This window comes from Perca flavescens, chromosome 15, assembly GCF_004354835.1.
Source record: "Perca flavescens isolate YP-PL-M2 chromosome 15, PFLA_1.0, whole genome shotgun sequence".
NCBI classification, from domain to species: Eukaryota; Metazoa; Chordata; class Actinopteri; order Perciformes; family Percidae; genus Perca; species Perca flavescens.
In genome coordinates this window covers 24,773,787-24,786,071 of record NC_041345.1, presented here as the reverse complement: position 1 = coordinate 24,786,071, position 12,285 = coordinate 24,773,787, and the positions used below count along the sequence as shown (strand labels likewise).

General features: G+C 43.8%; 1 protein-coding gene across 1 annotated transcript in view; it reads left to right on the top strand.

Moving 5' to 3' along the window:
• The first annotated feature begins 28 nt into the window (after positions 1–28).
• LOC114569835 (uncharacterized) overlaps positions 29–12,285 on the top strand; it is a 37,548-nt gene continuing 25,291 nt past the window's right edge. The window contains exon 1 of the mRNA XM_028599932.1: positions 29–246. The gene's annotated coding sequence lies outside the window, so the exon portion shown is untranslated. The remainder of the gene's footprint in view (positions 247–12,285) is intronic.

Sequence of the window (12,285 nt, the reverse complement as noted above, 5' to 3'; positions counted from 1 at the left end):
CCTTTTGTTCATAGTTGGCAAGTGGAATGGCCCGCCTTCTGTGTAAGGACTTTTAAGTCCACAACTTTCCCCCCTGGATCTGGAGAAATGTGGGCTTATTTTTACTTCGTCTCGTCAGGAAACCCCGGGATTATATCACACTTGAAGTGGAGAGACGGTGTCTGGAAAGTGAAAGTAGAGTCTGCAGGAGGAGAATGGGTAAAACGCAGGATCGCAGCAGACGAGCAAAGGCATCACCACAGCACGGTAGGGACCTTTACTATTCTTGGGGGGGGCTTTCTTTTTATTTCTCTTACACAAACGTAACTGTTTCTGCACAGAGGGTTTCTGGGGTCTGCGTATTTGTACGCGGTGCCATGCGTGCAGGCGCGTAGGCTATCGACTGGACACGGTTGGACTGCATTAATGAATAGGTAATAGAATTGGGATTTTACGCGGGTATTCAACAGGGGATAGCCTGTATGCCTCAAGTACACATGTAGGCTGACGCCTGTGGGGACATCCACTGCATGACGAGGGAGAGAGAGTCCTCGTTTAGGTCACCTGTACCATTGTCACGACGCGTCTAGTCATTTATATTAGGGTGACCAAACGTCCTCTTTTGCCCGGACATGTCCACTTTTTACCTACTGTCCGGGGCGTCCGGGGGGGTTTTATAAATTCATTAAAATGTCCGGTTTTCACTGTTTTTCATGGGACTATTAAGCGTGTACTTAAATTGACTGGCACTTTGCTCAACACAATACTACGGCATGCGCCGAATTTGCGGGGGGGGCAGGGGGAGCACTGCCATTGTCGACGCATATGCAGGACGCAAAAAACAATTTGTTGCACTAGTCGGGACATCTTACCGTGCCAACGTTACAATAAAGGTTGTCTAAATGCCATGTATATAAATTTGCTGTCAGCTTACTAATTGAATGCGCGTTTTGTGTAGATTTGGACTTTGATACGTTTTATTCCACTTTGTTTAAACGGCGAAGTTCACCTCGTTCACCTGTTTGGAGCCGACTGGTGAATGTGACGCGCGCATAGGCCTTGCTGGATACCAGGGGCGAATCTAGGATCTGACCTTTGGGGGTGCTCAGCCCCTAATGAAAAGTTGATAGCAATTAAGCTAGAGGGGTTTGGGGGCATGCTCCCGTAAGATTTTTTTTTTTTTTTAAACCCTTAAATCATGACTTCTTGTAAAGTTTTGGGCAAAGAAATAGACAGATTGAGATATGCAATTATGACAAACTATCAACAGATTTAAGGCATCTGCTGTGAAAAAAGATGGAAACTACAAAGCATGATTATTGCAGCACACTTACCCAGGGGTGTTGGACTGGGGGGGGAGGGGACTGAGTGCCCAAGGCCCTCATGTGAGGAGGGCCCAAAAATATGCTAGAATTCATAGCTTTGGCTGCAGGGAGGGGCCCATAGAAAATGCCTTTCACAGGGCCCAGAATTTGGAGCTACACCACTGCGCATACCTTGAATGGTAAAATAAGCCTTAACATATTTTTAGACAAGATTATTCATGTTTTTTTCTGCTGTTGATTTTCAACTTTTTCATCTAATCTAATAATGCCTCTGAACCAGATGGGGAAAACACATCTCTTTTTCTTAAGAGCCTAGTCCTCCATGAAATGCATATGTAAATATAATGTGAATGGAATGTTTTAAGTGTTTTTGCCCGTATAATATATGTCCACTTTCTCACCTGGTTCTTCCAGGTCCCTCTCTTTGTCCACTCTCTCTCCATCCTTCTCTCTCTCTCCCCATCCTCCTCTCTCCCTCTATCTCCTTCCCTCCGTCCTATCACTGACAATCACATACAAAACATTTTGTAATCAACTAGAAAATAATCTTCAAATAAAAGAGAAAATAAAACACAGTAGTCCTACTATATACATGTCTTATAGGCTACCTAGCCATTTTCTCACCTTGTTCATCTTGCTCTCTCTGCCCTTCTCCCTCTCTATTCTCCTCGCTCCTTTGTGCTGTCAACCAGAAGGCAAATGTAATCAACTAATCAACAGAGAATGCATTGTGTAGGCTACCAAAGTAGAGCTGATGAAGGTCCTGCCGAAAACATGTCTTTTCGCTTTTTTCTTTTATTTGAGCCGCTTGGGTAACTTTTTTCATTTTGGCGTTTAGACCATTGACATAACACAAAGATTTAGACCGTTTAGACTCGTCTTTCTCCGTCTCTGTGTACTTTCCATTTCTCCTGTCACCGTTTGTTTATCTTTGGCGGCGCACTGTGGGACGGACTAGTCCATTTCATTGTGAAAGAAGGGGGTGCTGACCTCACTCAGCAAGCAGGGCGCCTGCAGCTGCTGGGGGCGCTGATCAGCCAATTCCCCACACAGTGAAATGATAGAAAACAGAAACGCTTCGCAGCACAGAGGATTATTTATATATTTTTTTAAGTTAAGTGGCTGCCCGGTTCGCCCGTGCCAAAAACCGCCACTACTTTGAGCACTAAACAATCTCACATTATCACAATGCTTCAGCACAGTGCTTCAGCACCCCTAAAAATAGCCTAGCGACGCCTATGCTGGATACACCGTGACTCTGTTTGTGAATCTACTGATCGCTGTGAATGACTTGTTTTCATGTCATTGGATTACGGCAAAATACTGATCTTTTTTCTTAACGTGTCTTAACGTTTTATGGTGCGATTGCGCTTGGTTTCTGCGTTTTGGAGAGGCATTTCAACACTGATTGTTCACTGTTAACCTACATGTTAGTTGAATTTAAGTGTCGGGGCATTCTGCCACCGTCTGTCTATTGTGCTCCAACACAGCCTTGCCCACGGGCGTCAGTTTGGTTTGAAATGTGCTGGGGACAGACAGAGACTCATTCGGAGGTACATTTCCAGAAGTGCTGGGTACAATGACTCATACGTTTTTTTTCTCTTTCGCGCAGGTCAGGTTTAATGTACGTAAACAATGACCAATGATTACCAAATCATTGCCAAAAAAAAAAAAAATTACCAAAACTGTCAAAAAATAGAACCCAAAGTCCAATTATTATGGACGTTATCTGACATTTAGCGTTTCTGCTTCACATTTTCAGCAGGGCAGCGGAGCGGCTGTTGGTTGACTCCCAACGGTTCTCATGGGCTTTATAAGTCCTAACATGAAAAAGCTTAACGTGGTTTAATATACCTAAACAACGATCAATCATCACCACATTTCTGGTTAGATTTTTTGACAGTTTTCAGTGGTCATGAGGAGCAATATGAGAGAAATTTGGTAATCATTGTTTAGGTACAAGCTTTTTCCTCGCCATAGCCTGTCAAGTTCTTTTGACAGGCATAAGTGTTCATTTCAAGATATGGCCATGATAAATTTGGTGAAAGTTGTTGAGGTACATTAAACCACGTTAAGCTTTTTCACGTTAAGCAGAACAGGCAGCGTTGTGTGAACAGAGAAGCGTGCAGCCTGCGCAGCAGCAGAGCGCCTGTGTCTGTGCCTGCCCTGTGGGGACTGAGATTGTTGTGGATTTTATGCATCTGTCGCACAAGAATTATATGCGTCATGGACTTCTTTTTTTAACTAAATTGAGCTCGAGGTTTTAAATTGTTACAATGTAAATTCAAATCTGCTTAAAAAAATAAACTTATGTTTATTTAGCATGTTTGTTTTGTCCATATGTGATCGTGCTGTGTTCCCCAGGTCTCAGTTGCTACAATGAGTTTTATTTAATTTATTTTTTTGCCCCCCCTGGCTCGAATGTCAAACTCCGCCTATGTACTACAGTAGGCTACTTTGTTGTGTGACGTATTTCCCGAGAGGCTGCCTTGTGAGCGGCTCTGCGACGCGCACATACACCATAGACAGTATATAATGGACCAATAGACCCCGTTGCTCTGGACGGAGACCAGTGAAGGCTATTAGAAGCACTTTTCCGGTGATGGCCAGCTTTATTGCGCAGCCTCCAACTGAGAGAATGTGACGTGAGCAACGTGTCTGAAAGTTGTAAGTCTTCTGGTAGCTGTGCCAAGAGAAATCTCAATCATTCCCAATCTTACAGATACGGAGACTGTAGGTGTATGTAAGGAGATAACATGGGCACAGGCTAATTATTGATCACTAACATGCTAGTTAACATTAGTAATTAAACCTAAACATCTCATGTAAGTCAAAACTGCCTGCAAGCTTTTCCTGTACTGTACGGTAATTCCTCTACTATGCGACAGTAAGTCACTTGGTTATGACACAATCGTTAGCTTATTTTTACAAAAACGTCTGCTACGGAGCCATAACGTGAGATACAAGGTAATGGAGCCTTTTATGCATTGTCGTGTTTCTTTGGAACTAAACAACGGACAAATAGAGTCTTTAAACGCTTCAGATGTAAAGTTATTCGCAGTCAAGTGACGTAAAAAAAAATGGCGGTCAGCGGAATGCTAACAGGAGGTGATGGCCAGTTAGCAACAAAATGGCGCCATGATGGCTCGAGTTCTGAAGCGAAGCTTACCCCCTTGACATACACAGGGACCAGGGCAGACAGACAGGGACCAGGGCAGACAGACAGGGACCAGGGCAGACAGACAGGGACCAGGGCAGACAGCAGAGCAGCATTACACACAAAATGCCAAAGCGTTTCCTGCTAAAGATTTCCCACCGTGGTCAGAAAACACAGGGGAGACACTTTGTTTCTCTCACTATGACTCTAGAGTCGGTAGGACTCGCTCGCTGTCACTCTCACTTCTCCCCCGCTCTATATCACCCACTCCACACACACACACACACACACACACGCCGTCTCGACGCACACACTAGCGCACAAGTATAAACATGAGGCCACTTACAACCATAAAACAAGACTAGTGCAGCTTCACAGTTGAACTGCAAAAAAAATGTCCCACATACCGTCCCGGTCGGGACCGGACAAGTGGGAGGCGGAGTGCACCGTGTGCAAAGCTGGCACATATGTTTCAGTGTCTTTATTATTTATGTTATTACATTGAAAAGGTATTAAGAGATTTTGTTGAAGCTGGATTTTCTAACACAGAAGAGGTCATATTTAGAACATTATTTCATATTATTTATTTATTTTAAAAGAGAGCTATTTTGTTACATGTTGTTACAGATTTTATTTTATTACAGAAGTTATTTTTTCACAATTAAGGCATAATAAAGCATGTTCATTAACCTCTGAGAATCACCACTGTCTGGATTTGTCTCGAGGCCAGGCCAAGTGTCCTCTTTTTTGGAAATCAAAATATCACTCTAATATATATATATTTATATGGTCAAAGTGCTTGGCACACTACATGCCAATCACACACAAATTCATGTGTGTGACTGCTCCTCAGACTCATGCAGGTCCGGTTATTATTGGCTAATCCTTAATTCATTTGGAGTTCAGTATCTTGCCCAAGGACACTTACATGTAGATTCTAGGCCAAATAAATAATAAAAGCATCCAAAGAGCACCATGTCATGGGACCTTTTAAAAGGTGATGCTGAAGTGAATTCCCAGCTTTGATTTGGAGGAAGAAGAAGATTTATTTATTTATATTAGGACAGAGATGGGGCATCAATGCAGGCCATTCGATGCCACAAGGAAGATGAGACCAAATTATTCAAAACAAGGACGCGGCCTCGGAAGGACATCTTTGGCAGTAGCCACTTCCATCTATTAAGCCGACCTTTAACAGTCTCCAAAACATTGTCCCAATTCTTTTGAACATAGGTCTCATCCCCCAAGAAAACTCCAAGGTACTTCAGTTCTCCCTTTTTCCAGACTAAAGCACCTGGCAGCCTGAGCCGATCCCCCAAACTCTCCCCCACCTTCACAGCCTCACTCTTCCCCCAGTTCACTCTTGCAGATGAAATAAAACTAAAATCTTTAAGAATATCTTTTAAAACATCAATATCTCTTTGTGAGTTTATCAAAACAATTAAATCATCTGCATAAACAGAAAACTTAAAAGAGATAGGACACTGAGGGAAACACACACCATTCATCTTGCTCCTTAATTTGTGGAGCAGAGGCTCGAAGGATAATGACAATAACATTCCTGAGAGAGAGCAGCCCTGCCTCACCCCCCTCTTGATGTTGAAGGGAGCACCCAGCCCGCCATTTATCTTAAGAACACTCGCAGTGTCACTGTAGAGAACCTGGATCATGGCTATAAAACCAGGGTCGAACCCAAAAGCAGCCAGAGTCTGCCACAAGTACTGGTGTTCAACCCGGTCAAAAGCCTTCTCCTGGTCTATGGAAATAAGACCAGTTTCAACAGCCAATGAACTAGAGAGGTCCAAAACATCACGAATTAAAGTGACATTGTCACTTATGAGCCTGCCGGGCACACAGTAAGTCTGGTCAGGGTGGATAATGGACGCCATCACCTCCCTCAATCTAAGGGCCAGAGCTTTGGACAGGATTTTATAATCCGTGCACAGCATCGGTCTCCAGTTCTTCAGCTCAGTTAGGTCCCCCTTCTTAGGTAGCAGGGTGATGACGGCCCTCCTGCAGCTCAGAGGAAGTCTACCTTTCAGGAGACTATCGTTCAGCACCTCGAGCAGGTCCTGTCCTAAGATGGACCAAAAAGTCCACAGGAAGGCCATCCATCCCCGGAGCTTTGCCGCTCTGCAAACTTCCCATAGCTGTGGTCAGCTCCTGCATAGTCAACTCTGCTGCCAGCTGGGAGTTTTCCTCTGGGCTTTCCTGAGGGAGACCACTGAAGAAGCTGCTGTACACATCTGGATTATCTGACCACTCACACTTAAAGATGTCTCTGTAGAAACCGGCAGCAAACTTCCTGATCTCAGACAAGTCTGAGACGTCAGAGCCGCTACCCGTATGTAAAGAACGTATGATCTTCTTTTGTCCATTTTTCTTCTCCAGCCCAAAGAAGAACTTAGATGGAGCATCCATCTGTGAGATATTCATGAACCTCGACCTGACCAGAGCTCCCTGTGCTGAAACGCCCAGCAGGTTGGCTATAGCCGACTGTTTGGGCTTGAGGGAGACTAAATGCCCTCGATCTCCTGTAGAAGCTGCTCCTGTCTCTCCAGATCCTTCATTGATCGAGACAACTCTCCAGTGACATTACGAGTGAACTGCTGACAAAGTTGTTTTATCTGAACCTTGCCAAAGTCCCACCGCTGCTGAATGCAGGTAAAAGCAGGCCTGTGTGATGGAAATACCTTGCAGCAGCAGAGTTTAGTAAATATCAATGATAAAAATGAAAATGAATAAAGACCAAAATCTGGTCTTTGAGCATTTATTATATTTTGCAAAATATGAGAATACAGATTCACAGGTACATGCAGTACAACTGAATGAGCATTACTAACTAAAAGTCTAAATATCCAAAGATTATATAGTGAAGAAACTCCGTTAAGCCATCCCTCTCCAAGTATCTTTAGCATACTGTCACTATCTTAAGAAAAATACCATAGACAGTCAGATCATCTCTCAACCTTCCATTCTGCTCCTGTGTCTCCTATATTAGACAAAACACCTGCTTATCTCTGGAGACAGACAGAGATACGGTTCAGACAGTGTTATAGCCTTCTTCACCCTATCGGCAAAAAATAAACAGATGAGGAGCTGCAATTCTTTATCGAAAATAACTTCTGCTACTGCTCATAGTCTACGAGGCCAGCTCTCTCACTGGTGCCTTTAAGTCTACAGGAAGAAACAGGATTATGTGGAGGTTTAAAAGAATCTTTAAACAAATGGTCAATACCATTAAACAAATGGTTAAAATAAAATTTGCCACCACAGTCCACCCTTTTGATTACAAAATAATCACAAAATTTCTTTTTTACCTTTTTTAAAGATTCAAACTTTACTTCTTAAGATTCAAACTTATGGATATAATTGTCTATTGCTGAAATGCTGTTTTTGAAAGCGGTACAAAAAAAAACTTTAATAGTAGCAAGCTTTCGCGTCTAAGTAAAAATCATTAAAAAGTATTTTTAGTCAGTCTCACACAGTATCAGAAACATATAACATCATATCTGGACATACGGAAACAAGTCAGAGGACTCAGTGTTCTGAAGTGCCTGATACTGTATCATGTTTACCATGAAGATGGAGGAAATCATTTTCTTGACTAGTGGGATTATGCAGCATACACAGATCAGGAAACCAAACATCAAAGTTATTAGTGGTGCAACAAATCTAGCTAACCAAGCTTTCCATCCCCCTTGAAAAACCCCAGGCCCACCAGTCCCATCCTGCATAGTGTTCTGGGACGTCATGTGCTTTGAGATTAGTCAAAAATAGATTCAAGTGGTGAATGGTCAGTCAGTGACGTTTCCTGAAATGTCTGGGATGAATGTGCAGCAGTGAGTTCCTATGATGTGACATAATCCCCCTTGTGCTGCTAGCAATAGGTCCAATCCCATCTGATGCTGCCTTAGCATGTTTCTCATAGCTCGCATAACAGGAGGAAATTCTCCAAACCCTGAAATCATCATAGCATTCAAATTCTCAAGACTTTCCTGAACCTGATCAATATTATGTGCATTTTTCACTGTCCCATACCAAGGAAAGAATCCTGCTCTCTCTCTCCTATTTATGCTCCTTTCTCCCTGCACCACACATAGTCACAGGGCTGAAGCATAAGAGTGGATGTAGTGTTGACCATGATAGTAACATTAGCTCTGTGATACCTGTTGTACTCTGAACGCCATCTACTCCTAGACGCAGAAACTGTGGAACGCGTCACTCGCTTTCCCCTCCCATGCTCCTCACTAGTGTTCCTAGTGTGTCTGGGTGTGTCTGTGTCATTGGGAGAAGTGGTTTTGGAAAAAGTGGTTATTTCAGTCAGCGGTTTATCATATTTTTCTAACATTATGAATGCAAAGATCACAAATGCAGTAATGAAGACTAAACCCAGTACAAATTTGGACCCCCCCCGAATCTCCTCGGGAACCTGCTCGTCACTTGTTGCAGGTGTAAGCGAACCTGGCACCTCTCTTGGGTCCGGAACCTGTTTGCAGTGTGTTGCGTGCACCCACGTGGATTGTTCTGCGACCTTGACTGCTGTGGGAGTGACCAGGAGGATCTGGAAGGGTCCTTCCCAGCGTCTGGACTGCCAGTTCTTCCTCCTGAAGCTTTTGATCACCACAAAGTCCCCAGGCCGGAGCTTATGCAGTGGTGCCTCAGCTGGTTTAGACCTGCTGAAACCTGTTTTCTTATGTCAGAAAGAGCAGAAGAAAGTTGGGTGCAGTATTTCAACATGTCATGTTCACATAGAGCTGTTGAGGTAATTGCCGCCTTTGGCATTTCTGTCCTTACATAAGGAGGCCTGGCAAACAGAATCTCATACGGACTGAGATTGGAACGAGATTGTGTACGCATTTGAATATACATTAGGACCAAAGGAAGCGCCTTTGTCCAAGGGAGGCCTGTGTCTGCACAGCATTTAGCTAGTTTTGCTTTTAACGTCCCGTTAATGCGTTCCACCAAGCCTGCGGATGATAAACGCAATGCGTCTTGATGTTTATCCCGATAAACAAGCTTATGTGTGTTATCGCGGAGTTTACAAAATGAGCTCCATTGTCGCTAGACAAAAGGCTAGGTATTCCCCATCTGGGAATGATTTCAGTCATTAGAGCCTTTGCCACCACTGAAGCTGTCTGTCTTTTGGCCGGGAACACCTCCACCCATTTAGAGAACATATCAACCATAACGAGGCAATGTTTTTTCCCCTCTGACGGTGTTAGCTCAACAAAATCCATCATCAGATGTTCAAATGGTCATGTTGGTGGTTTGTGTGCTGCCTGTCGCGTTACATTCACTCCTCTGCCAATGTTGTGTTGCGCGCATATTATGCAAGCTATACAAAATTTTTCTGCAAATGTAGTGAACCCCTTTGTAAACCATGTCTGCGTGATAGCTACCACCATTCCCCCTTTTGAGATATGGTCTAACCCATGTGTCAACTTAGCAAAATGTGGGGAAAAAAAGTGTTTTGGGAGACATGGTTTAGAATCTGGCCCTAGCCAGATGCCAGTGTTAAAGGTGCACCCTACTGTTTTCCACTGTTTTCTTTCTTGTGGTGTAGCATGTGTCTGCATAGCAATCACAGACTCTGGAAGGGAGAAGTGATCCTCTGCAGTGAGAGCTAAGGTGTCAAGTGTGAGGGGCAGGCGTGCAGCTGCTTTGGCAGCTATATCAGCACGACTGTTACCCCTAGAGACAGCATCTTGCGCCCCTGTGTGTGCAGTGCATTTAAATACAGCCACCCTTGTTGGTAGTAGAATAGCAGTCAAAAGATCGTTGATCAAATGATGTAAAATGGGCTTACCGTCAGATTTAAGAAATTGTCGGTGTTTCCACAGTGCACCAAAGTCGTGCACCACTCCAAAAGCATACCTTGAGTCCGTGAAGATGGTAACCGATGAGCCATCAGCCAACTTACATGCTTCCGTGAGGGCAATCAGCTCAGCAGCCTGTGCAGACAAATGGTTTGGGAGAGATTTAGCAATCATAGTTTCAGTGTCAGAAACTACAGCAAAGCCTACCTGTCCTTGTCCTGTTTGTGGGCAGCGCGAGGCTGACCCATCTGCATACAAAATGAGGTCTGGATTCTCCAAGGGAGTATCCGAAAGATCTGGGCGAGGTGTGCATGTTTGCGCCAGCTCTGCCAAACAGTCTTGCGGTTCTCCCTCCTCTGGTGTAGGCATAAGAGAAGCAGGGTTAAGCACAGTACAATGTTTAACTGTTACGTTAGGCATGTCAAGAAGTACTGTGTGATAACGTAGCGAATTTGTAGCCCCTGAATCAACCAAGAATTCTATTTCCCTCCCCTGTATTGTCAACACTGTTGTAGGCAGTTTTTTATACACATCTGATGAATACATAGCATAAGTAGGCATTTTCTCTGCTAATTCCTTCTGTTCTATATGCTGTATTGCATCTAATATGTTTTGCCTATTGTTTGGGGGTGGTGTAGGTGTTTGTGGTATGCAGGAAAGCAGGTCTTCATTGCAAGCATGTGTATCTTTGTGTGTGTGCACGTTACCCTCCTTAACAGGCGCACTCGTGTCATCCAGTCCGTCCATTCCACCACTCTTTCCATCCCCCACCGCCTGTCAATCTGCAAACTGCTGAGGGTCGTTGCGCTGTCCCTTAGACGAGTCCTTCTTGGGGTGGGGACATTCGTAGGCCCAATGCCCTTTCTCGCCACAGTTGTAGCAAGTGTCTTTGTCCACTACCCGTGTGTTGTCCCGGCTCCTGCCTCTGCCTCCTCTGCCTTTTCCTCTTCCTCTGCCCTTGCCTTTTCCTCTGCCCGCACTCCTTCTTTCTTGAGACATTGCTTAAAATTTGCCACCACACCTGCTCTCTCTGTGGGAAGACCAAAACAACTTAAAAGCAGACTTAAAAGCCTGGTCATTCAAAAGAACTGAGTTAAAATGCCAATAGGCGCTCTTTAAACGAACATTTTTTATAAAAACAGAACAGGAGACAAGACAGACATCAGAAAAACCCACAGGCTGAATAACACACGTTTTAAAGATATTAAAGTGGTGTTTAAAACAATAGAGGCGATCTAATCTAGCCAGGGATAAAACTTGTCTCTTGAGTGACTCCAGGTGTACTGCCTATGGTCACTATTAAAACCCCTCCACAGGTCAGACAGCTCATGTGTTTTCCACTAGCTGTCTGATCCTGTGGGACGATGCAGGATGAGGTTCAGGATGATTCCTATCCAGGGTTGGATCAACCGTACAGTTAAAACCCCCCCCAAAAAACATATACTCATCCCCACAAGCTTCAATGGCATCAGATAAAATGTTTAAAAATGCTATCCTGTCCACCCCATCGTAGACATTTAAAAACACTAACTTCACCTTTTCATATTGAGCTGTGACCTTCAACAAAACACCTGGCACAATCTCATCCACATCAAAAGAAACTGGTAAAAAACTCCTGGCAAATAAAACCCCCACCCCTCCACTCAGACTGGACTTATGGCTTAAAATCACCTCCCCATTAAAAGCCCTCCTCCAGTCACATTCAATATCTGTGGTGCTGTGGGTTTCCTGTAAAAACATCACATCCAACTTCCTTATCTCCATGAGCTTAAAAAGAGCAGCTCTTTTAAAATCAGCTCTGGTTCCGATCAGGTTTAAAATCCCTATGTTAAAATCACACATAGATGGATAGAGAGAAAAAACAACCGTAGAAATACACGACAGTAAGTATAGAAAGAACACATGATTAACATTCATCATCATCTGTGATGAGTTGTGCTTTCACTTTAACTATAAGTTTCCTTAGACGGAAGATTTCCTGATCTGTGAGCACTTCTTCACCAGA